The 25,700-nt window shown below is 41.1% G+C and overlaps 1 protein-coding gene across 1 annotated transcript in view; it reads right to left on the bottom strand.

Annotated features, from left to right (window-relative positions):
- Positions 1–25,700, bottom strand: part of CYLC1 (cylicin 1) — a 123,885-nt gene that overhangs the window by 83,869 nt on the left and 14,316 nt on the right. The gene's annotated exons all lie outside the window — the stretch shown is intronic.

Below are 25,700 nucleotides of genomic sequence, written 5' to 3'. Positions count from 1 at the left end.
TCTGATCAAGGGCACATACCTCAGTTACAGGCTCATTCCCTGCCCCGGACTGGTCAGGGTGTGTTCAAGAGGCAAACAATCGATAAGTCTCTATCGCATTGATGTTTTTCTCTCTGTGTCTCCCCTGCTTCCATTCACTCCCTAAAAATCAATGGTAAAATGTCCTCAGGGGAGGATTAACAAAAAAAACAAGAAAAAGATGTATATATATATATATATATCTCAAGAATAAGAATTAGCCTCCAGGCGGAAGAAATTTTCCCACCCTTTTGGGACAAAAGCAAAACAAAAAAACAAAATGAAACTCTTGCCACACCTGTGGACAATTGCCACTGGGGCAATTCAAGACAAAATCCTATCAGTCTGTAGACAGAACCAGCCTCTGGAGGCTTTGAAACTTAACCTGATCTAATTAGTCAGAAACAGTGTTTGACACTGTCCTGCACTAGAGTTTGAGAGGTGTAGGAGATTTACCTAATACATAGTCACAAACCAAAATAGGCACCCAAAATGAGTAGACAAAGAAACAACCTCCAAATGAAAGAACAAGAGAATTCTCCAGAAGAAGAGGTAAATTATCTGATACATTGTTCAGAATAATGATGGTAAAGATGCTCAACAGCGTAAGAAAATATATAGTAACTATGAAAACAGAAATAAAAAAATGACATAGCACAAATTAAGAATACATTGAAAGGAATACACAGCAGATTAGGGAAGCTGAAGACCAAATGAGTAAATTAGAAGACAAGGTTGAAAATATCATTCAATCCGAGAAACAAAAAGAAAATAAAAAACAATTCAAAAAAGGAAGACAGCCTAAGGCAGTGGTCGGCAAACTGTGGCTTGTGAGCCACATGCAGCTCTTTGGCCCCTTGAGTGTGGCCATGAAGTTTCAATCGCACTGTACGTGCATGCACACACGTGGTATTTTGTGGAAGACCCACACTCAGGGGCGCAGTTTGCTGACCACTGGCCTAAGGGATCTGTGGGACAACGTGAAATGTAACAATATTTGAATAGCAGGTGTGCCAGAGAGGCAGAAAGAGAGAAAGGGACAGAGAATGTTTGAAGAAATAATGGCAGAAAACTTCCCTAACCTGCTAAAGGAAAAAGTCACACAAGTTTAAGAGGCACAGAGAATTCCAAGCAGGCCCACACCCAGACACATCATAATTAAAATGCCAAAAATTAAAAGCAATAAGAGAAAAGCAATCTGTTACCTATATAGGAGCTCCCATAAGGCTGACACTTGATTTCTCATCAGAAACCCTACAACACAGAAAGCAGTGGCATGAAGTACTCAAGGTAATGGGGAGCAAGGATATGAAATCAATACTACTACATCTAGCAAGGCTATCATTCAAAATAGACAGTCAATTAATGAGCATCCTAGACTAAAAAAAAGGCTAAAGGAGTAAATCACCACCAAGCCAGCATTACAAGAAATACTAAAGGGACTGCTGTAATGAGAAGAAATAGAGAGAAACCTAGGCATACAGAATTAAAATGGCAGTAAATAAGTGCCTCTCAATAATAACCTTACATGCCCTAACTGGTTTGGCTCAGTGGATAGAGTTATGCCTGCGGACTGAAAGGTCCCAGGTTCGATTCTGGTCAAGGGCATGTACCTTGGTTGCGGGCACATCCCCAGAAGAAGATGTGCAGGAGGCAGCTGATTGATGTTTCTCTCTCATCGATGTTTCTAGCTCTCTATCCCTCTCCCTTCCTCTCTGTAAAAAATCAATAAAGTATATTTTAAAAAAATAATAACCTTACATGTAAATGGAGTAAATGATCAATCAAAAGGCATAAGGTAGCTGAATGGCTACAAACACATGACTCAACTATGTGCTGTCTACAAGAGACCCACCTCAGAACAAAAGACACACAAAGCATGAAGGAATGAAAAAAAAATGTTCATGTAAATAGAAAAGAAAAAAAAAGCTGGAGTGGAAATATTCATATCTTACAAAATAGACTTTAAACTGAAGGCCATGCAGGTGAGGTGACCAAGTGGTAAGGCGTCAGTCTCGTAAACTGACGGCCATGACAAGAAACAAGAAAGGTCACTACATAATACTAAAGAGATTGTTCCAACAAGAAGATATAACCCTGGTAATATAGGAGAACCTAAATACATATTTTTAAAAAAAACCTACTAGAGTATTTTAAGGGGAAGGTCAACAGCAATACAGTCATAGTAAGGGACTTTAACATCCTGCTGACTTCACTGGATAGATCTCCAGACAAAACCTTAACAAGGAAACAGTGAGTCTAAAGGACACACTGGATAAGATGGATTTAATTGACATTTATAGAACATTTCCCTCCAAAGCTGCAGAATATATATTCTTCTCAAATGCACAGAGATCATTCACAATGATAGACCACATGTTAGGACACAAAACAAGTCTCTACAAGTTCAAGATTTAAATCATATCAAGCATCTTCTCATATCACAGTGGAGTGAAATTAAAAATTAGCTACAGTAAAAACACCCCAAAACTATGAAACACATGTAGACAAAATAGAATATTATTACACAACTAGAGGCCCGGTCACAAAAATTTGTGCACTCGGGGCGGGGGAGAGCCCAGCCTGTGCCCTTTTGCAGTCTGGGACCCCCCAGGGGTGATCACTTGCTGGCTTAGGCCTGCTCCCCAGGGTATTGGGCCTAAGATGGAAATCAGACATCCCTCTGGCAACCCCGCAGCCCTCGGGGGGTGTCCACTTGCCAGTGGGGAGCAGACTTAAGCTGCAGTCAGACATCCTTAGCACTGCTGAGGAGGCAGGAGAGGCTCCCACCACCACCGCTGTACTGGCAACCATCAGCCTGGCTTGTGGCTGAGCAGAGCTCCCCCCTGTGAGAGCACACTGACCACCAGAGGGCAGCTCCTGCATTGAGCATCTGACCCTGGTCGTCAGTGTGTGTCATAGTGACCAGTCATTCCCAGTCTTTCTGCTGTTAGAGTCAGTTTGCATATTACCCTTTTACTATATAGGATAGAGGCCTGGTGCATGGGTGGTGGCCGGCTGGTTTGCCCTGAAGGGTGTTCCAGATCAGGGTGGGGGTCCTGCTTGGGTGCCGGCCAGCCTGGGTGAGGGGCTGATGGGTGTGTGCAGCTGGTCACACCCCCTTCAGGGTGGGGGTCCCCACTGGGGTGCCTGGCCAGTCTGGGTGAGGGGATGAGGGCCATTTTCAGGCTGGCGGGCGACTGAAGCTCCCAGCCTATTCTTTTTTCTTTTTTTTTTATTCTGGGATTTATTTACCTTCTATGGCTGTCACTGGAGCTGAGAGCCGGCTCCAGCTGTGAGGCCATGGCTGGCTGAAAGCAGGTATCTGGGGTTTGTTTAGCTTCTATAATTGCAACATTGTTGCATCTGGAGCTCAGAGCTGGGCCGCAGCAGGCAGGGAACCTTATCTTCCTCCATCACTGGAGCAAGCAAGCCTCATGTTCACTTCAGCTGCATGACTGCCAGCCGCCATCTTTGTTGGCAGTTAATTTGCATACCCTGCTGATTAGCCAATGGGAAGCGTAGCAGTGGTATGGTTAATTACCATGTTTGTCTATTATTAGATAGGATGAATAGATTACCAAAAACATCAAGAAATAAATAAAAAAAACTTCCTGGAAACAAATAAAAATGAACATACAACAACCAAAAATATCTGGGGCACAACAAAAGCAGTCCTGAGAGGGAAGTTAATAGCACTGCCAGCCTAACTAAAAAAAAACAAAACAAGAAGAATCAACAATAAATGATTTATTCCTACAACTTAAAGAACTAGAAAGAGAACAACAAGAAAATCCCAGAGTAAGGAGAAGGAAGGAAATAATAAAGATAAGCACAGAAAAATGACATTGAGATTGCAAAAACAATATCAGTAATCAATGAAACAAAGAGCTGGTTCTTTGAAAGGATAAACAAAATTGATTCACTGTTAGCCAGAAAAATCAAAAAACAAAGAGAGAGGACCCATATAAATAAAATCAGAAAAAAAATAGATAGGTAACCACTGACACCACAATAACACAAAAGGTTGTAAGGAAATACTATGAACAACTATTTGGCAACAAACTGGACAATGTGGATGAAATGGACAAATTCCTAGAAAAATACAACCTCCCAAAACTGACTGAGGAAGAATCTGAAAACCTTAATTGGCCAATAACAACTGATGAAATAGAAACAGTAATAAAAATTAAAACTAACTTGGGGGTTAATGGGGGGGATGAGGACACATCTGTAATACCTTAACTAATAATAAAAAAAATAAATAAAAATAAATAAAAAAAAAATTAAAACTACCAGCAAACAAAGGCCAGGTTTGCATGGCTTCCCAGGGTAGTTTTATCAAACAATTAAAGAAGAATTAACACCTATACTCCTCAAACTGTTACAAAAAAATCCAAGAGGATGGAACACTTCCAAAATCATTTTAGGAGGTCACCATCACCCTAATTCCAAAACCAGATAAAGACACTACAAATAAGAAGAATTATGATGAACATAGATGCTAACATCCTCAACAAACTATTATCAAATCACATCCAGCAATACATTAAACTGATCATTCAGCATGATCAACTGGGATTTATCCCAAGGATACAAGGCTGGTACAATATTCACAAATCAATAAGTGTGATATTTCACATAAACAAATTGAAAGACAAAAATCACATGATCATATCAATACATGCGGAAAAAGCATTCAACAAAATCCGCCACCCATTTTTTTATTCTTATTGTTGAAAGTATTATATATATCCCCTATATCACCCATTGTCCTCTCCCAGCCTGCCCCTGCACCCCAGCCCAGGCCTTCACTCCCCTATTGTCTGCATCCATTGGTTATTCTTATATGTATAGGGGTTCTTTGGTTGATGTCTTACCACCACAACCCTGCTCATACTACCCTACCTTCCCTCTAAGGTTTGAGGATCTATTCGATGCTTCCATGGTTCTGGATCTACTTTTGTTCATCATTTATGTTGTTCACTAAAGGCCTGTTGCACAAAATTCATGCACGGGGGGGGGATCCCTCAGCCTGGCCTGCACCCTCTCACAATCCAGGACCATTGGCTCCTAACCACTTGCCTGCCTGCTTGCCTGTCACCCCTAACCACTCTGCCTGCCTGCCTGATTGCCCTTAACCACTCGCCTGCCTGCCTAATCACCTCTAACCACTTTGCCTGCCTGATCACCCCTAACCGCTCGTGTGCCTGCCTCATTGCCCCTAACCGCCTCTGCTTCAGCCCCCGCTGCCACAGCTTTGTCCAGAAAGATGTCCAGAATAACATTTGGAAGGTCGTTAGGCTGTCTGGTCTAATTAGCGTATTACACTTTTATTATTATAGACTAGAGGCCCGGTGCACAAAAATTTGTGCACTCGGGGGGGGGGTGTCCCTCAGCCCGGCCTGTGCCCTCTCACAGTCTGGGACCCCTCGGGAGATAACGCCCTGCTGGCTTAGGCCTGCTCCCGGGTGGCAGAGGGCAGGCCCAATCCCTAGGTGCAGGCCCTGGTCAGGCTCAGAGCAGGGCCGATTGGGGAGTTGGGGTGCCGGCCATGTCATACACAGAGCAGGGCGGATCGGGAGGTTGCGATGCCACCCTCAGTCACACTCAGGGTAGGGCCGATTGGCGGGTTGGGGCACCGCCCCCTGTCACACTCAAGGCAGGGTCGATGGGGAGGTTGCGGCGCCAGCCCCTGTCACACACAGAGCAGGCCAATCAGGGGGTTGGCCTGTCTGGGTGAGGGGCTGAGGTCTGTTTTCAGGTTGGTGGGTGACTGAAGCTCCCAACTGCTCCTTTTATTCTTTTTTTTTTTTTTTAATTCTGGGCCAGCTTTAGCTCTGAGGCTCCAGCTCTTAGGCCTCCGCTGCTGAAAGCAGGTTTCTGGACTTTGTTTACCTTCTGTATTTAAAACAATGCTGTGATCTTCCTGGCTGAAGCCTGGCTGACTAAAGCAGGTTTCTGGGGTTTTGTTTAGCTTCTATATTTGTAACATAGTTGCTTAGAGTTGTAGCTCAGAGGCTGGCAGCGGCAGGCGGGGAATGTTGGAGTCCTCCGTCACTGAAGCAAACAAGCCTCATGTTCACTTCCAGCTGCCTGGCTGCCGGCCGCCATCTTGGCTGGCAGTTAATTTGCATATTGCCTGATTAGCCAATAGGAAGGGTAGCGGTCGTATGCTAATTACCATGTTTCTATTTTATTAGATAGGATTATACTAGAGGCCCGGTGCATTAAATTCATACAATGGGGGGCAGGGGGACTGTCCCTCAGCCCAGCCTGCACCCTCTCCAATCTGGGATCCCTCAGGGGATGTCCAACTGCTGGTTTAGGGATTGGGCCTAAGCTGGCAGTCAGACATCCCTCTCAAAATCTGGGACTGCTGGCTCCCAACCGCTCACCTGCCTGCCTGCCTGATTACCCCTACCTGGTTCTGCCTGCCAGCCTGATCACCCTCTAACCACTCCCCTGCCAGTCCAGTTGCCCCTAACTGCCCTCCTGCAGGCCTGGTCACCCCTAACTGCCCTCCCCTACTGATCTGATCACCCACAACTGCCCTCACCTACTGGCCATCTTGGGGCTGTGGGCACCTCCATCTTTGAGGGCATGGCAGTCAATTATCATATTCCTTCCTTATTGGCTGTGGGTGCTGCCATATTTGTGCCCACATTAGCATATTTTAAAAATTAGCATATTTCCTCTTTATTACATGGGATTCCACAAAGGGGTGACATCATGTGACACCTTTTTCTGACTGGCTTATTTTGTTTACCATAACATTCTCCAGGTCTATCCATGATGTTGCAAATGGTAATTGTTCTTTCTTTTTTACAGCAGCGTAGTATTCCATTGTGTTGATGTAAAACAGTTTTTCTATCCACTCATCTGCTGATGGGTACTTAGGCTGTTTCCAAGTCTTAGCTATTGTAAATTGTGCTGTTATGAACATAGGGCTGCATATGTCCTTTCTGATTGGTGCATTTGATTTCTTGGGATATATTCCTAGAGGTGGGATTATTGGGTCAAATGGGAGTTCCATTTTTGATTTTTTGAGGAAACTCCATACTATTTTCCATAGTGAGCTGCACCAGTCTCCATTCCCACCAGCAGTGAAAGAGGGCTCCTTTTTCTCCGCATCCTCTCTAGCACTTGTCGTTTGTTGATTTGTTGATGATTGCCATTAAGGCAGGTGTGAGATGGTACTTCATTATTGTTTTGATTGCATTTTTTACCTTCCTTTTGTTAAATTGTATGAGTACCTATATATTTTGTAGATTGAAACCTTATCAGATATAACATTTGCAAATATGTTCACCCATACTTGGGTTCTCTTGTTAATTTTCCATTGGTTTCTTTTTGCTGTGCCAAACTTTATTTTGATGTAGTCCCACTTATTTATTTTCTCCTTAGTTTCCATTATCCTAGGAGATGTATCAGTAAACATATTTTTAGGAGATATATCTGATAATTTGCTGCCTATGGATTCTTCTGAGAGTTTTATGGTTTCCTGTCTTACACTTAAGTATTTTATTCATTTTGAGTTTATTTTTGTGCATGGTGTAAGTTGGTGGTCTAGTATGATTTTTTTGCATGTATCTGTCAAATTTTGCCAACACCAGTTATTGAAGAGACTGTCTTGACTCAATAGAATGATCTTGCCTCCTTTGTCAAATATTAATTGAGCATAATGACTTGGATCTATTTATGGGTTCTCTGTTCTGTTCTATTGATCAATATATCTGTTCTTGTGTCAGTACCATACTGTTTAGAGAACTGTGGCTTTATAATATAGCTTGATATCTGATATCATGATCCATCCAATTTTGTTCTTCTGTCTCATAATTGCTGAGGCTTTTGAGGTCTTTTTTTATTACATATAAATTTTTGAAGTGTTTGTTCTAGGTCTGTGAAATATGCCACTGAGATTTTAATGGGGATTGTGTTGAATCTATAGATTGCTTTGGGTAGTATGGGTATTTTAATGATGTTCATTCTACCAATTCATGAACACGGTATATTCCTCCACATATTTATACCTTCCTCTATATCTTTGTTCAATGTCTTGTACTTTTCTGAGTATAATAATTTTACTTCCTTAGTTATGTTTATTCCTAGGTGTCTTAATTTCTTTGTTGCAATAGTAAATGGGTTTGTTTGTTTTTTTAGTTTCTCTTTCTGTGAGTTCATTATTGCTGTACATAAATGCTATAGATTTTTGGGTGTTAATTTTGCATCCTGCCAGATTGCCAAATTCATTTATTAAGTCTAGCAGATTTTTGATGGAGTCTGAAGGGTTTTCTATGTACAATATTATGGCATCTGCAAATGACAGTTTTACATCTTCTTTTCCAATTTGCATGCATTTTATTTATTCTTCTTGTCTGATCGCTATGGCTACCACTTCTAGTACTTTGTAGAACAGGAGTGGTAAAAGTGTACATCCCTGTCTTATTCCTATTCTTAGGGGAAATGGTTTTAGTATTTTCCCATTGAGTATGATATTTGTTGTAGGTTTGTCAAATAAAGCTATCATTATGTTGAGTTATGGTCCCTCTATTCCCACTTTTCTGAGAGTTTTATCAAAACAGGGGTTTTAATTTTGTCAGTTGCTTTTTATGTATAATTTGATATGATCATGCAATTTTAGTCTTTCCATTTGTTTATGTCATGTAACTCATTTATTGATTTACAGATATTGTACCAGCCTTGCATCACCGGAACAAATAATATTTGGTCATGGTGTATGATATTTTCAATGTACTGCTGGATGAGATTTGCTATTATTTTGGTGAGGATTGTAGCATGTACGTTCATCAGGTAATTGGCCTGTAATTCTCTTTCTTTGTAATGTCTTTACCTGATTGTGGGATTAGGATAATTTTGGCTTCATAGAAAGTACTTGGCAATGTTTCTTCCTCCTGAATTTTTGGAATAGTGTGAGGAGGGTAGACTTTAGCTCTGCTTTGAATGTTTGGGCAATCTCCCCTGTGAAGCTGGCCAGACCAGGGGTTTTTTTTGTTTGTTTTTTTGTTTTTTGAAGTTTCTTGTTTACTACTCCAATTTCATCAGTAGTTATTGGCTTATTCATGTTCTCTGATTCTTCCTGATTGAGAGTTTGAAGACTGTATTTTTCTAGGAATATGTGCATTTCATCTATGTTGTCTATTTTGTTGGAATATAGTTGTTCATAGTATTTTTTACAATCCTTTTTTTTTTATTTCTGTGGATATTACTTCACCTCTTTCATTCCTGATTCTGTTTATTTGGGTCCTCTCTCTTTGCTTCTTGGTGAGCCTGGCTAGAGGTTCATCAATCTTCTTTATCTTTTCGAAGGACCAGCTCTTGTTTTCATTAATTGCTGGGGTCCAACCCCAGCAGGTCCAGGGGTTCCCAAAGGCGTAGACGGAGTCGGCGAAGAAGGAAGGACACTGAGACAGTGTTCAGTTGATCAGCAGCCTAGCCAGGATCTCCAGCCAAGTTCTGGTCTGGATCTCCAGAGAGGTTCTGCTGTTTATTGTCTTGTTACATCCATATTTATACCAGTTGATTTTAATCCTGTCAATTTCTATTACAAAGGTTAGGGCATTTCTTATCTCCATTCCAGGGAGTAAAGATTATGTACCTTAAGCATGATTGTTTGTAGTTAAAGTGATTAACTACCCACCTGGCACTTACTTAAGGAGTTTCATCCCCTCCCTAACTTCAGGGAAAAATCCCTACCTGGGGAAACAACCTTTCTCGGAGAGGTGACCTTGGTTAAAACACATAGCGCTAAGGGGAGCAAACATATTAAGAACAGTATGCTATATACGCCAGGTCCCTTGAAACATATGCTGTGCAGATATTTCTATCCTGCAGGACTGTGTCAAGCAGCAAGGATGGACCGGCTTCCGGCAATTAATCTTTTGTGTTGTTGTTGTTCTCTGTCATTTATTTCTGCTCTGACCTTTATTATTTCCTTCTTTCTTTTTACTCTGGACTTTTCTTTATGCTCTCTTTCTAATTATTTAACTTGTAGGGTTAGGTAATTTATTACCACTTTTTCTTTGTTTTTTGAGGTAGGTGTGTAGTGCTATGAACTGCCCTCTAAGGACTGCTTTCACTGTGTTCCATAGATTTTGGAGTGTTGTGTTTTCATTGTCACTTGTTTCTGGGATATTTTTAAATTTCTTTCTTGATCTTTTTGGTAACTCTACCATTATTTAAGTTCATGCTATTTACCCTCCAAGTATTTGATTGTTTTTTTGTTTTCGTTATAATTGATTTTTTAAATTATTATGCCATTGTGATATGAGAATATGCTTGAAATGCTTTCAATCTTCTTGAATTTGTAGAGAGTTAGCATGTGTCCAATATGTGGTCTATCTTTGAAAATGTCTGATGTACACTTGAGAAGAACGTGTATTCCATTGGGGTGAAATGTTCTGAATATGCTAATTAATTCCATCTGATCTAATGGGCCATTTAGGATTGAAGTTCTTTGCTGACTTTTTTTATTTATCCAGTGATTTCATTGGGGTTTTTAAGTCCCCTACTATGATTGTGTTGCTGTTGATCTCATTTGATGTCTTCCAGAAGGTGTTTTTTTTTTAAATGTATTTGGGTGTTTCTGTATTGGGTGCATATATGTTTATCTGAGTTATATCCTCTTGTTGTATTGACCCCTTTAATATTATGTAGTGACCTTCCTTATCTCTTCTTATTGCCTTCACTTTAAGGCAGGGGTCCTCAAACTATGACCGTTGGGCCACATGCAAATACAAATATTGTATTTGTTCCCATTTTTTTTTTTACTTCAAAATAAGATATGTGCAGTGTGCATAGGAATTTGTTCATAGTTGTTTTTTAAACTATAGTCCGGCCCTCCAATGGTCTGAGGGACAGTGAACTGGCCCCATGTTTAAAAAGTTTGAGGACCCCTGCTTTAAGGTCTATTTTGTGAGATATAAGTATTGCTACCCCAGCTTTTTTTTTTTTTCATTTCCATTTGCCTGAAAGGTTTTTTGTTTTGTTTTGTTTTGTTTTTTTTTCCAATCTTTCACTATCAGTTTGTGTGAGTCCTTTATTCTGAGGTGTGTCTCTGGTAGACAGCATGTATATGGGTCCTGTTTTGTTATCCATTCATCTACCCTATGTCTTTTGATTGGAGCATTTAATCCATTTATGTCTAAGGCTTTTATTGAGAGGTACTTATTTGTTGCTCTTTTATTCTTTATGCCTGTGTTGCTTCTTCCCTTTCTATTTCTTCTTTTTACAGCTGTCCCTTTAGCATTTTTTAAATTGTTGACTTGTTGGTAATAAACTCTCTTAGCCTTTTTTTGTCTGAAAATTTTCTGATTTCACCTTCAGTTTTGAGTTATAGTATTTCTGGTTATAGTATTATTGGATTTAGTCCCTTGCTTTACAACTCTTTGTATATTTCATTTCATTCCCTTCTGGCCTGATGTGTTTCTGTTGAGAAATAAGTTGATAGTCTAATGGGAGATATTTTGTAGGTATCTTTCTGTCTCTCTCTGGCAGGCTTTAAGATTCTTTCTTTGTCGTTGATGTTTGAAAATTTAATTATGATGTGTTTTGCTGTGGTCTTTTTAGGTTATTCTTGTTTGGGATTCTGTATGTTTCTTGGACTTGTGTGACATTTTTCTTCCCCAAAATAGGGGAAGTTTTATGTCATTATTTTTTCAAACGGGTTTTCTATTCCTTACTCTGCCTCCTCTCTTTCTAGCTCCCTTATTGTGCAGATTTTGTTTCATTTTGTGTTGTCCCAAACTTCGCTTCATCTCTCCTACTGCTTTTTATGTGTGTGTTTTTCCCCCCCAGTTTTTGCTCAGCTTGGGTATTTTTTCTACCTTGTCTTCTAACTCACTGATTCAGTCCTCAGCTTCTTTTAGTCTACTAAAAGAAACCTTCTATTGTATTCTTTATGCAGCTATTCCATTCTTTACTTCCTCTTGATTCTTATACATGTTGGTGATTTTTTTCTTCTAACCTTTCCAGCATCCTTATAACCATTGTTCTGAATTCTTCCTCTGACACCTTGCTTACCTCCATTTCATTTATTTTCTTTTCTGGTGCATTCTTTTCTTTCATATGGGGGTGTTTTTTGACTCCCCATTTTTGCTTTTCCTTTGTGATTGTTTCTATGTATTAGATCAAACAGCTATGCCACCCAGATTTTTTGAGTTTATCTTATAGTGTAGATGTTTTGCACTACCAAGTGGTGCAGTAACTCAGGTCTTAACTGGATATTCTAGGGACGACCCTACTTGAGATGTTTTGTAGGGTCATGCGTGTCTGATATATTTTGATTTTCTTGGTGTAGTTGTGTTTTTAGTGTTATTTTTCCATTCATGGATGAAGTCTCCTCTCAGAGTCTAGTTATGTGGCTTATTCTCTATACGTTGTGCTAACTGCTGTGGAGGTGTTGACTGAACAGCACAAAATACAATTTGACAGGACATGACACAAAGGGAAGAAAATATGAATGCACACACAACACCAATAACCCAATAAAAGTGACCAACAGAAAAAAAGAGAATTAAGAGAGAAAAAATAGAGCAAAAGTGATATCAAGAAAAGAAAAAAAAAGGTAACAGGAAAATATGGGGAGAAAACACCACAAAACAAACAAACAAACCAAAAAATGCAAATATCAAACATCCAGAAATAAAGGGGGGGGGCTGTAGAGGCATTGCTTATATAGAGAAAGTAATGTTAAAGATTTGGATGAATAGGGGAAGAACCACAATTCAGTATAGAGGAGGTAGAAAGAGAATGAGTGGATAAGAAGTAAAGAAAAAAATAAATAACTAAAAAGACAAAATTAATACATATATATATATTCATTTGTTTAATTTTGGAAAAAGAGAGCAGAGGAGAGAGAAGTAGCTTTAATTTTAAACAATTAGGAAGAGAGTAAGAGAAGAGAGGCAAAATAAAAACATAAAAAATGACTAGTGAGAAATAGAAAAGAGAAGGGTACATGGACTTGGAGCAGGGGAGAGGAAATTAGATATATGAGTAAGCCAAGAGAGACTACAATAATAATCACGTCAATAAAGCATATACAGAAGATCAATTTTTAACAAGGCATTAAAAGAAAGGAAAGAGAAAAATTAAAGTGGGATAGGAGAAAACAGTATGAAAAAGGAAGTGAAGTGAGGAAGAAAATGGTGATAAAAAAAGAAAGAATAAGATAACATAACAATAAAAATAGAATAAAATAAGGAAAATGGTACTAAAAAATAAAAAAGCAAAAAATAAATAATAAAGAATATTTTTTTGTTAAAAATCTATCTAATAAAGAGGCAATATGCAAATTGACTGTCACACTGTCACAAATATGGCAGTGCCCACAGTGGAGGTGGGGTTTCTGTAACACAAGATGGCTGCACCCACAGCAGAGGCCAAGTTCCCATAAGGACCCTTAATGAGCAATCAGCAGGGACCTGAGGCTGCGTGGTGCTGGGTCAGGGCAAGAAACCTGAGGCTTTGCCCCTCACCCAGTGGGGCTTGATGGGGGACCTCAAGGCTCACCCTCCACCCCGCCCTGGGCTGGGGGACATCAGGCCATGCCCTCTGCCCCAGTGCTGGGCTGGGGGACCTCAGGCTGTGCACCCCCCCCCCCAGCACTGGGCTGGGGAACCTGAGGGTGCACTTGGGGACCTGAGGCTGTGCATCCCACCCAGTGCCGGGCCAGGGTTCCTGAGGCTGCCCCCCCCCATTTAGCAGGGCTTGACGGGGGCCCTGAGGCTGCGCCCCCTTCCTGGTGCCAGGCCAGGAGACCTGAGGCTGTGCCCCCTGCCTGGTGGGGCTTGATAAGGGTGGGGCTGGCTGGGTTTGTATCTCCCTCAATGGAGGTGTGGCTGGCTGGGTCTGAGTGTCGTGCAATTTTGAGGCACCACAGGCGGGCAGGGACTTGATTCTGGGTCCTGTGGCATGCCCCAGGCTCTGACAGGAGGAAGATTTTCATATACATTTTACTAATTTTCCTTTATCTCTGACACTTCTATTAGAAAGGGCAAATAGCAATATTAAAATATTTCCTCTATTGAATCCCCTTTTGTTGTGCACAAATTTTGTGCACCAGGCCACTAGTAAAAGATAAAACTAAAAAAGTGAAGTGTTGTTCACTTCAGCTTAATATTAATGCCCCATAGGGGCTGGTTTAAAAACCCATTCTTCTATTATGTCTGCCACTTCTGAGTTTCCTGGTAGGTAGTTAGGTGATACCCATTTTAAGGCACTGTCTTTGGCGTCCAAAACTGTGTTGAAGTCCCAAGCAATCCACTGCTCCTCTGTTTGTGTCTGTCTCCACAGACCTTGTTTGCAAGCAGTCAGGACTAATATTCCAGCTTTGCCTGTCTGCCTGCTGTCAATTTTAATCACTCAAGTGTCTGTTTCTGACAGGGCTTTAGTTGGGGGTGATGCTGTATAGATTTCCTGGATGTAATGGCCCCCAGTTTCAGTGGGCTCTTTGGGGCTATTCAGAGTCTTTGTTTTTTTTGTAAAGCTCAAGATGTAGGCCTAGTGTGGAAGCCTGTATTAGCAGCCTTGAGGCTGCTTGGAGGGGCTGGTACTTCAGGAGAAAAATGGCCACTTAGGTTTGTAGGGTCACAAATGTCTCAGTGCCATATTCCTGGTCACCTCTCCCTGCCCTGCTTCCCTCCATAGCCTCTCCCCAGACTCCACAAATCTGTACCTCTACCTGCATTGTAGGCTTGGGTGAGTGTTTTTAATTGAAAGGTCCTATGAACTGGGTTTATTGAATAACAGCAAAGACAAAACAAAGACAAAACAACCACATGACTGCGAGTTCTCCTTCTACCCCCTGCCCCCCGGCACTGTGCTGCTTGGGTGGCTCTCCAGGCCACCTTTCTGGGCACAGACTCTCATACCTATGGATTAGATCTAGATTCCCCAGCTGCCAGCAGCCCTGTATACTTCCTTTCCACAGTCATATATTATGCCTGTCCCCAAGGGACATGGCCTTGGTGCAGTGCAACTTCCTCCTGACACTCTCAGCCCAGAGGTTATGCATCTCTCTCCAGCCCAGATCCCCAATTCTACCATTCTCCAGGAGTCCTCTGCCCTTCCTGACTGCAAATTGTCTCCTCAGCTGTGTCCAATTAGTCAATTCTGGGTCAATGCTCACCAACATTTTTTCCTATTTAAATGTTCTGATTCTTCCTGATTAAGTTTTTGAAGATTGTATCTTTCTAGGAATTTATCTATTTTAGCCAGGTTGTACAGTTTGTTGCCATATTGTTGTTCATAACATTTTTTAAATGCTTTTTATTTCTGTGCAGTCAGTTGTTACTTCTTTCATTTCTGATTTTACTTATTTGGATACTCTATTTTTTCTTTATAAGTCTGGTTAAAGGTCTGTCAATATTGTTTATCTTTAACAAAAAACACTCTTAGTTTTATTGCTAGTTTGTATCATATATTTTAGTCTCTATTTCATTTATTCCCACTCCAGTTTTTATTATTTCTTTCCTTCTACTTAGACTTGCACTTTACTATTGTTCTTTTTCTAGTTATTTTAGGTGTAGTGTTAAATTGTTTATTTGACATGTTCTGCTTCTTGAGGTTAGCAGGTAATGCTATGAATTTTCTGCTCAGGACTCCTTTTGCTGTGTCCCATAGATTTGGGATAATTTTATGTTCATTTTCATTTGTCTCTGGGTAATTTTTGATTTCTTAATTGAGTTTATTGTTAACCCTCTCATTGTTTAATTACATGTTATTTATTTTTCATGTGTTTGAGTGTTTTTTTAGCTTTTATTGTAGTTGATTTCTAATTTCATACCATTGTGGTCAGAGAAGATGGTTGATAATATTAAAATCTTCTTGAACTATTAAGGTTAATCATGTGTCTTAGCAAGTGGTCTACCTTACAGAATATTCCATGTGTTATTGAAAAGAAAATGTATTCTGCTAATTTGGAATAAATTTTTCTTTAAATATCAATTAAATCCATCTGGTCCAATGTATCATTTAAGTTCAATGCAGGCATCTTGATTTTGTTTCTGGAAGATCTATCCATTGATATCAACGGAGTTTTAAAATCCCCAATTATGACTCTATTGCCAAATTCTTACAGTCTACTAATACTATCTTTTATATTTATTTGCTTCTATGTTGAGTTCATATATATTTACAAGGTTTATATACTATTGTTGGAGCAATCTCTAGTATTATGTAGTGACCTTCTTTGTCTCTTTTGGGGCCTTTTTTAATAGTAGATATAAGTATCGATACCCCAGATTTTGTTTGTTCGTTTTTATTTGTATATAGTATTTTTTCAATCCAGTCACTCTCAGTCTGTGTCTTTTTTTTTTTTTTAGGAGCATTTCTTATATATAGTATGCGGGTCATGTTTCCATTCAACTACCCTATGTCTTTTGTTTAGAGTATGTAATATATTCAAATTTAAGGTTATTATTGATAGGTACTTATTTATTGCCATTTTAGTTTTTGCTTATGTCCTTTCTTTCTTGATTAAGGTATTGCATATGTGTCCTTATCCTTCCATTGCCCCCCCATCATGCCCTCACCCCCCTGGTGTCTGTGTCCCCTGGTTATGCTTATATAAATACATATAAGTACTTTGATAGATTGCTTCCCCTACCCCACCCTCCCCTTCCTGCCCTCTGAGGTTTGAGCATCTGATCGATGCTTCTCTGTCTCTGGATCTGTTTTTGTTCATCAGTTTATGTTGTTCATTATATTCCACAAATGAGTAAGATCATGTGATATTTATCTTTCTCTGACTGAATTATTTCTCTTAGCATAATGTTCTCCCAGACCATCCTTGCTGTTGCAAACGGTAGGAGTACCTTTCTTTTACAGGAGCATAGTATTCCATTATGTAGATGTAAAACAGTTTTTTAATCTACTCATCTGCTGATGGGCACTTAGGCTATTTCCAAATCTTAGCTATGATAAATTGTGCTGCTATTAACATAGGTGTGCATATATCCTTTCTAACTGGTGTTTCCAGTTTCTTGGGATATATTCCTAGAAGTGGGATCACTGGGTCAAATGGAGTTCCATTTTTAGTTTTTTGAGGAAACTCCATACTGTTCTCCACCGTGGCTGCACCAGTCTGCATTCCCACCAGCAGTGCACAAGTGTTCCTCTTTCTCCACATCCTCACCAGCACTAGTCGTTTTTTGATTTGTTGATGATAGCCATTCTGACAGGTGTGAGATGATATCTCATTGTCGTTTTGATTTGCATCTCTCAGATGATTAGTGACTTTGAGTATGTTTTCATGTGTCTCTTGGTTTTCTAAATGTACTCTTTCGAAAAGTGTCTATTTAGGTCCTTTACCTATTTTTTTAATTGGATTGTTTGTCTTCCTTTTGCTAAGTTGTATTAGTTCCCTGAAAATGTTGGAGATTAAACCCTTATCAGAGATAACATTGGCAAATATGTTCTCCCATGCATTGGGCTTTCTTGTTTTGTTGATAGTTTCTTTTGCTGTGCAGAGGTTTTATTTTGGTGTAGTCCAATTTGTTTATTTTCTCTTTAGTTTCCATTGCCCTAGGTGAAGATATTGCTTCAGCCTATGTCTGAGATTTTGATGCCTGTGGATTCCTCTAATATTTTTATGGTTTTCCATCTTGCTTAAGTCCTTTATCCATTTTGAGTTTATTCTTGTGGATGGTGTAAGTTGGTGGTCTAGTTTCATATTTTTGTATGTTTCTGTCCAATTTTACCAACACCATTTACTGAAGAGACTTTCTTGACTCCATTGTATGCTCTTGCTTCCTTTGTCAAATATTAATTGAGCATAGTGGTTTGGGCAAATTTGCGGGTTCTCTGTTCTGTTCCATTGGTATATATGTCTGTTCTTGTGCCAGTACCAGGCAGTTTTGAGAACAGTGCCTTGGTAATATAGCTTGATATCTGGTACTGAAATCCCTCCTACTTTGTTCTTCTGTCTCAGGATTATTGCAACCATTTGGAATCCTCTTTTATTCCAGATGAATTTTTGGAGAGTTTGTTCTAGGTATGTGAAATATGCTGTTGGTATTTTATTTTATTTTTTAAATTTTTATTTTCTTGTTTAAAGTATTTCAAATAGTAGTACATATATCTCCTCTTTTTCCCCATTGACCTTCCCCCAGCCTCCCATACCCTCCCCTCCCCCCGGCACATGCCCTTACCCCACCACCCCAGTGTCTTATGTCCATTGGTTATGCTTATATGCATGTATATAAGTCCTTCGATTAATCTCTTAACCCCCCAAAACTCCCCAACCTTCCCTCTATAATTTCACAGTCTGTTTGATGCTTCTCTGCCTCTATATCTATCTTTTTGTTCATTAGGTTATAATGTTCTTTATTATCCATAAATGAGTAAGATCATGTGGTGTTTTTCTTTCACTTCCTGGCTTATTTCACTTAGCATAATGCTCTCTAGTTCCATCCATGCTGCTGCAAATAGTAAGAATTCCTTCTTTTTTATAGCAGCGTAATATTCCATTGTGTAGATGTACCATACTTTTCTAATCCACTCATCTGCTGATGGGCATTTAGGCTGTTTCCAAATCTTAGCTATTGTAAATTCTGCTGTTATGAACATAGGGGTGCATATATCCTTTCTGATTGGTGTTTCTAGTTTCTTGGGATATATTCCTAGAAGTGGGATCACTGGGTCAAATGGCAGTTCTATTTTTAAATTTTTGAGGAAACACCATACTGTTTTCCACAATGGCTGCACCAGTCTGCATTCCCACTAGCAGTGAAAGAGGGTTCCTTTTTCTTCACATTCTCTCCAGCACTTGTCATTTGTTGATTTGTTGATGATAGCCATTCTGACAGGTCTCTCAGATGATTAGTGACTTTGAGCAAGTTTTCATGTGTCTCTTGGCTTTCTGAATGTCCTGTTTCAAAAAGTGTCTATTTAGGTCATTTGCCCATTTTTTGATTGGGTTGTTTATCTTCCGTTTGTTAAACTGTATGAGTTCCCTGTAGATGTTGGAGATTAAACACTTATCGGAGATAACATTGGCAAATATGTTCTCCCAGGCAGTGGGATTTCTTGTTGTTTTGTTGATGGTTTCTTTTGCTGTGCAGGAGTTTTTATTTTGATGTAGTCTCATTTGTGTATTTTCTCCTTAGTCTCTCTTGCCCTAGGATCTGTGTCTGTAAAGATATTGCTACGACAATATGATGTGCACTGACCATCAGGGGGCAGATGCTCCAACCAGTAGGTTAGCTTGCTGCTGGGGTCCAGCTGACCAGGGCTGAGCAAGATGGGCCGGACATGCCCTGGAACCCTGTCATAGTCCCTCCACGGCTGTCCAACCTCCCACATCCCTCCCTGGCCCCAATCGTGCACCCATGGGGTCCTCTGACCTGGCCTGTGCTCTCTCACAATCTGGGACCCCTCAGGGGATGTTTTAGAGCCAGTTTTGGCCTGATCCCGCAGGCCAGGCCTAGGGACTCCACTGGTGCATGAATTCGTGCACCAGGCCTCTAGTAAATACTGTTAGAAAACTCAGGATCTTGCCTAATATCACCCATTAGAGAAATGGGGAAACTAAGATACAAACTTTGGTCTATTTAATGCCAAACCTCATGTTCTTTATACTAGTTTAGATCTGGAAATATTTGATCTTTCTATCAGAAAGGCATGCTATAAGAAAAAGAGAAAGAAAAAAAGTGAACCTTATTGAAACTTTTGGATTGTTCTGCAAATGTAAACTTGCCTAAAGAGAAACTTAATCCTTTGGTTAAATTTTAGCACTGGTCCATTTTAATCACACATTATTCCCCTTCTCCCTTTTGCCTGCAGCCTGAATCTCATTCTTGAGAAATGAAAGGATAGAATGGGACTTACCCTTTGTTGAAATGTTAATTTGAGCGTGTATGAGTCATACTCATCTTCCCAACACATTTAGCCCCTGGAATAGGAAGGAAACATTTTTTAAGTTGAACACTTATTTTGTCTACAAATTTCTTGTCCAAGCAAGGAAAAATTGAACCTTAACTATTGAATACTGATTGCTTCCCAAAGGTACAATTGACTATATGCTTTTGTTTGTATTCTGGAATGGCTCTCTCCTGCTAGTTAAATTTAGCTTGCTCTAGCAAGGTTTTAGAGAAGAACACTCTTTAAAACAAATAATTTAAAAAATATGTTTTTATTGATTTCAGAGAAAGGAAAAGAGAGGGAGAGATAGAAACATCAGTGATGAGATAGAATCATTGCTAGACTGCCTCCTGAATGACTCCTACTGGTGATTGAGCCTGCAACCCAGGCATGTGCCCTCACATAGAATCAAATCGGGACTTCCTGGTTCATAAGTCAATGCTCAACCACTGTGCCACTCCCACAGGAAAAAATAAATATACTTTAAAAATATAATATTAAAGTACCCAGGCCTCAACTATGATCATCCTAATTTGATGGAATTATGGGGAAGTGTTGTCATCACTGCCTTCCACTTCTTCTGAAAGGTTGGTTGCACGAAATTCAAATATAACACAGTGTTGCTTGGATACTTAAGTAATAACATATTTTAAACTTTTGTCTGAAAGCTTAGTAAAGTTAATGATCTCAGTTTTAACCCAGAATTGTGATGTATTAGGGCATGAGGTTAATATAATCCAAAGGTGGTGATTTGTGGTTTGTCACCATTGCATTTTCATAAGAAATAAATATAAAAATGAGCTTTTGAAATCCTCCATTTGATCTCCTCTATAAATCTCAAATTGTTACTTTTAGTGTTTATCTCCTTTGAAAATCCTAAGACCTATTAATGAAATAGCTTCTGCTTCCAGTTTTGGTGTTGGTCTCTTTAGCATCCTTTTTTTTTTCTAAGTCAGTAGCCAATTACTGTGATCAATGATTTTAGCTAAATAAGAAAGCATAATGAAATTACTAGTGATTTGATTGAGAAATCTAGGACTAAAGTCTCTATCTGTAGCCTTAATTGGTAGAAGCAAAGTTTACTTCTTAATATTGCCTTGCTTCTCATTTCTCCAAGTTGACAATAATTTTTATGTATCTACAATGTCACAATATTTTTAGGATATTAGTGAGTGGTTTTATAAAGTTCACTAAGATCATACATTGCTCAAAATTTTCTCTGTGTGAAATACTTTAAAATTGTCTGATGGAGAAAACCCAAGCCACAGATGGATTCTATTTGTAACCCAAATATTTTATCTTGAACAGGCTCATAACTCATGTGTAGTTGAAACTTTGGAGGAGGTAATGTGCAATGAGACCAAGACCATAAGCTTCCAAATTATCCTAACTGCATGCTGTTCTGCAGTTTCTGAAGCCAACTTTTTGCAAAGTCTGGGAGTCCTGGTGAGGCTTCTCAGATGTGTGCTAAAACAAATGTGTTACTGATCTTTATAAATGAAAAAAAAACACAAAACTCTAAATTTGATTTTCAAATCTATCTAAGTCTAAGCTAATGGTTGAAACATTCATAAATTTGCAACCTAAATACAAAAATAAATATTGGTAAATGTCACCCTACAGAAGGGTGAACTATGAGTCAACATTTTAAGAAGGTGAATCTCAATGGATTATTCCCAAATAGAACATCTAGTAGCAAGGGTCATCCACAACATGGTTTCTCAACCTTAGTACTACTAACATCTTAGATTGGATAATTCTTTGTTGTACGGGCTGTCCTGTCCATTGTAGAATGTTTAGAAGCATCCTTGGTCTCTACTGACTTGGTGCCAGTAGCACCACCCAGGAGTTGTAATAACCAAAATCTCTGGACATTGTCAAATGTCCCCTGGGGAGAAAAATCACTTCAGGTTGAGAACTATTTATATGGTGTGAGTAAGAGGGCCCTACTTCCCTGTTCCAGAATAAAGCATTGTTTTATGGGTAGTCTTTTATTAAAATACACACACTTGGATCAATTAAGTAAATTATGTGACCATTAGTACTTAACAATGATCTGTTTATAAAAACTATAATACCTGACACTCATCATGTCAAGCTGTAGGATCAAACAAAACTAAATTCCACTTTGAGATCTACCACTTCCCTAAATGACTAAATATAAAGTTTACTTAATATTTATTCAGTTTCTTCATTTGTGAAACAATACACTAATAGTATAAATCTTTATTTTTATGGACAGAAATATAATATAATGAGCATAAGGTGTTTTGCACAGCATATTATTTATTAAATATTAGCTCTGATGTTATTATTTTATTAAGAACATTATGAAGAAGTTGTTAATGTTATCCTTATTTGATATATGTCATAGATGATAATACAGGATGGTACAAAAGTAGGTTTACAGTTGTGATTACACTACCTTAGACTCTGCTTTGTCTGATAGTTACATAGCACATCAGCTTCCTTTTATTCATATACTAGAGGCCCGGTGCACAAAAATTTGTGCACTCAGGGGGAAGGGGGGGGTCCCTCAGCCCGGCCTGTGCCCTCTAGCAGTCTGGGACCCCTCGGGAGATAACGACCTGCTGGCTTAGGCCTGCTCCCGGGTGGCAGAGGGCAGGCCCAATCCCTAGGTGCAGCCCCTGATCGGGCTCAGAGCAGGGCCAATTGGGGGGTTGGGGCACCGTTCCCTGTCACACTCAAGGCAGGGTCGATGGGGAGGTTGCGACATGACCCCCTGTCACGCACAGAGCAGGGCCAATCCGGGGGTTGGGGCACTGTCCCCTGTCACACACAGAGCAGGGCCCATCAAGGGGGTTGGGGCTCCGTACCCTGTCATGCACAGAGCAGGGCCCATCAGGGGGTTGGGGAGCTCCCTGATGTCACGCACAGTGCAGGGCCCATCAGGGGGTTGAGGAGCTCCCCCCTGTCACTCACAGAGTAGGTCCGATAGGGGAGTTGGGGCACCGTCCCCTGTCACACACAGAGCAGGGTGGATCAGTGGGTTGGGGCGCCACCCTCTATCACCCACAGAGCAGGGCCAATCAGGGGATTGGGGCGCCGCCACAGTCACACTCAGGGCATGGATGATGGGGAGGTTATGGCTCTACCCCATCACACACAGAGCAGGGCCGGGGGGGGGGGGGTTGGGGTGCCGCACCCTGTCACACACAGAGCAGGGCCCATCAGGGTGTTTGGGCGCTGCCCCCTGTCATGCTGATCCCGGTGCCAGGAGGCATATTACCTTTTTACTATATAGGGTAGAGGCCTGGTGCACGGGAGGGGCCCAGCTTGTTTGCCCTGAAGGGTGTCCTGGATCAGGGTGGGGGTCCCCACTGGGGTGCTTGGCCAGCCTGGGTGAGGGGATGATGGCTGTTTGCAGCTGGTCACACACCCTTCAGGGTGGGGGTCCCCACTGGGGTGCCTGGCCAGTCTTGCTGAGGGGCTGAGGGCTGTTTTCAGGCTGGGGGTGACTAAACTCCCAAACGCTCCTTTTTTCCTTTTTTTTTTATTCTGGGCCAGCTTTAGCTTGAGGCTTGGCTCCAGCTCTTAGGCCTCCGCTCCTGAAAGTAGGTTTCTGGCCTTTGCATACAATGTTGCGAATCTGCTGGCTGAAGCCCGGCGGTATTTGTTACAATGTTTCAAACTGCCAGCTCAGAGGCCTGCAGCCGCAGGCGGGGAACTTTGGTTTCCTCCGTCACTGAGGCAAGCAAGCCTCATGTTATTTTCAAGCTGCCTGGCTGCTGGCCGCCATCTTGGCTGACAGTTAATTTGCGTATCTGGCTGATTAGCCAATGAAAAGGGTAGCGGTTGTAAGCCAATTATCATGTTTCTCTTTTATTAGTGTAGATCCTGGCATCTGTTTCCACCTCTTTACTTTTAATCTTTTTGAGTACTTATGTTTTGGTGTATCCTTCATAAATAATTGATAAAAAATGTATTTTTTTCCTATCTAATCTTTAAATCTCTTCTGTTTAGTTGGTGATTTTAGTCCATGTATATGTGTTTTAATTACTAATGTGTTTAGATATATTTCTACTCTCTTGTCCTGCATGTTCATTTATTCTGAATTTTCTATTCTTTCTTTTATTCCCTGTCATACCTTATATTACATTGTCTTCTTTTTCCTCTGCTGGTATTTAAATATATTCTATTTCCATTATTCTTGTAATTACCCTTAAAAACTGGCATACCTATTTGACTTAACAATATCTAAAGTCAATTAATATCTCTATTTTCTACTCTCTTAGTGAATAGTATAAGGACCTTAAAATGTTTTAACTCCAGTCATGCTATGCCATTTTACCATATTTCCCAGTACTTTAGTTTTGCCTTGATTTTATATTATACTAGACGCCCAGTGCACAAAATGTGTGCACAGAGGGGTTCCCTCAGCCCAGCCTGCACCCTCTCTAATCCGGGACTGCATTCGGACATCCCTCTCGCAATCTGGGACTGCTGGCTCCTAACCGCTCACCTGCCTGTCTGCCTGATCACCCCTAACTGGCTCTGCCTGCCTGCCTGATTGCCCCTACCCTCTTTGCCTGCCTGCCTGATTGCCTCAACTGCCCTCCCCTACTGGCCTGATCTCACCCCCAAATGGCCCTCCCCTGCCAGCCTGATCTCGCCCCTAACTGCTCTCCCCTGCTGGCCTGATTGCCCCTAACTGTCTCTGCCTGCCTGATTTCCCCCAACTGCCCTCCCCTGCTGGCCTGATCTCACCCCCCAACTGCCCTCCACTGCCAGCCTGGTTGCCCCCAACTGCTCTCTTCTGCCAGCCTGACCTCACCCTCAACTGCCCTCCACTGCCGGCCTGATCTTGCCCCTAATGACACTCCTCTTCCGGCCTGATCTCGCCCCCAACTGCCCTCCACTGCTGGCCTGGTTGCCCCCAACTGCCCTCCCCTGCTGCCCTGGTTGCCGCCAACTGTTCTCCCCTGCCAGCCTGATCTCGCCCCCAATGGTGCTCCCCTGCCGGCCTGATCTCACCCCCAACTGCCCTCTCTGCCTTGGCCCCCACCACCATGGCTTTGTCTGGAAGGAAGTCAGACATCTGGAAGATGGCTAGTCGACCCGGTCTAATTAGCATATTACCCTTTTATTAATATAGATATATTATATAGGATAGGATTGCTTAAATGGCGGGGGAAGCCTTTTTTAGCAGGAAGAGATGCTCTTGGCAGACAAAAATACATAATCCCTATATCTGGACTGATAGCCAGCCATATGCACTATATAGCCAAACCGGTCATTAAAAAATTGAACTGCTTTCTTACACCTTACACCAAACAGCTGTTGCCCTTAAAACCCTTCCTCAGCCCCCACCTTAGGTTCTGCCTTCACACTTCACCCAGATTTGGTTCTGATTTGTCAGTTTCTATGCCAGTCAGTGTCAAAAGCTCCACCCTCTAGGCAGCCATTGGCTCCTTGCACTTCACCCAGATTTGATTCTGACTGGTCTGTTTCTATGCCAGTTAGCATCTCTGGGCCTATCTGCGTGCCTCATCAGAGAGGCAGGGCTGATCAGCAGCTCCCACAGAGGCCCAGAGTGAAACAGGCATAGCTGCTGGTGAAGCTCAAAGAGAAAGAGAGAGGCAACAGCTGATCAACAGCTGCCATGGAGGCTGCAGATCAGACCCTGCCTCTCTCTTCAGGCCTCTCTCTGGGCCTGATCCGCAGACCCCTCAGTAGTCAGTTCTGGGTCGCTGCACCTGCAGCAGCAGCAGTCAGTGCTGGGTCACTTCGGCAACCCAGCACTGACTGCAGGACTGACTTCCGGTTGGTTGAGCTTT

The sequence above is a fragment of the Myotis daubentonii genome, chromosome X (genome assembly GCF_963259705.1).
Source record: "Myotis daubentonii chromosome X, mMyoDau2.1, whole genome shotgun sequence".
NCBI classification, from domain to species: domain Eukaryota; kingdom Metazoa; phylum Chordata; class Mammalia; order Chiroptera; family Vespertilionidae; genus Myotis; species Myotis daubentonii.
Note: the sequence above shows the minus strand (reverse complement) of the source record. Positions and strands in the feature narration are given on the sequence as shown.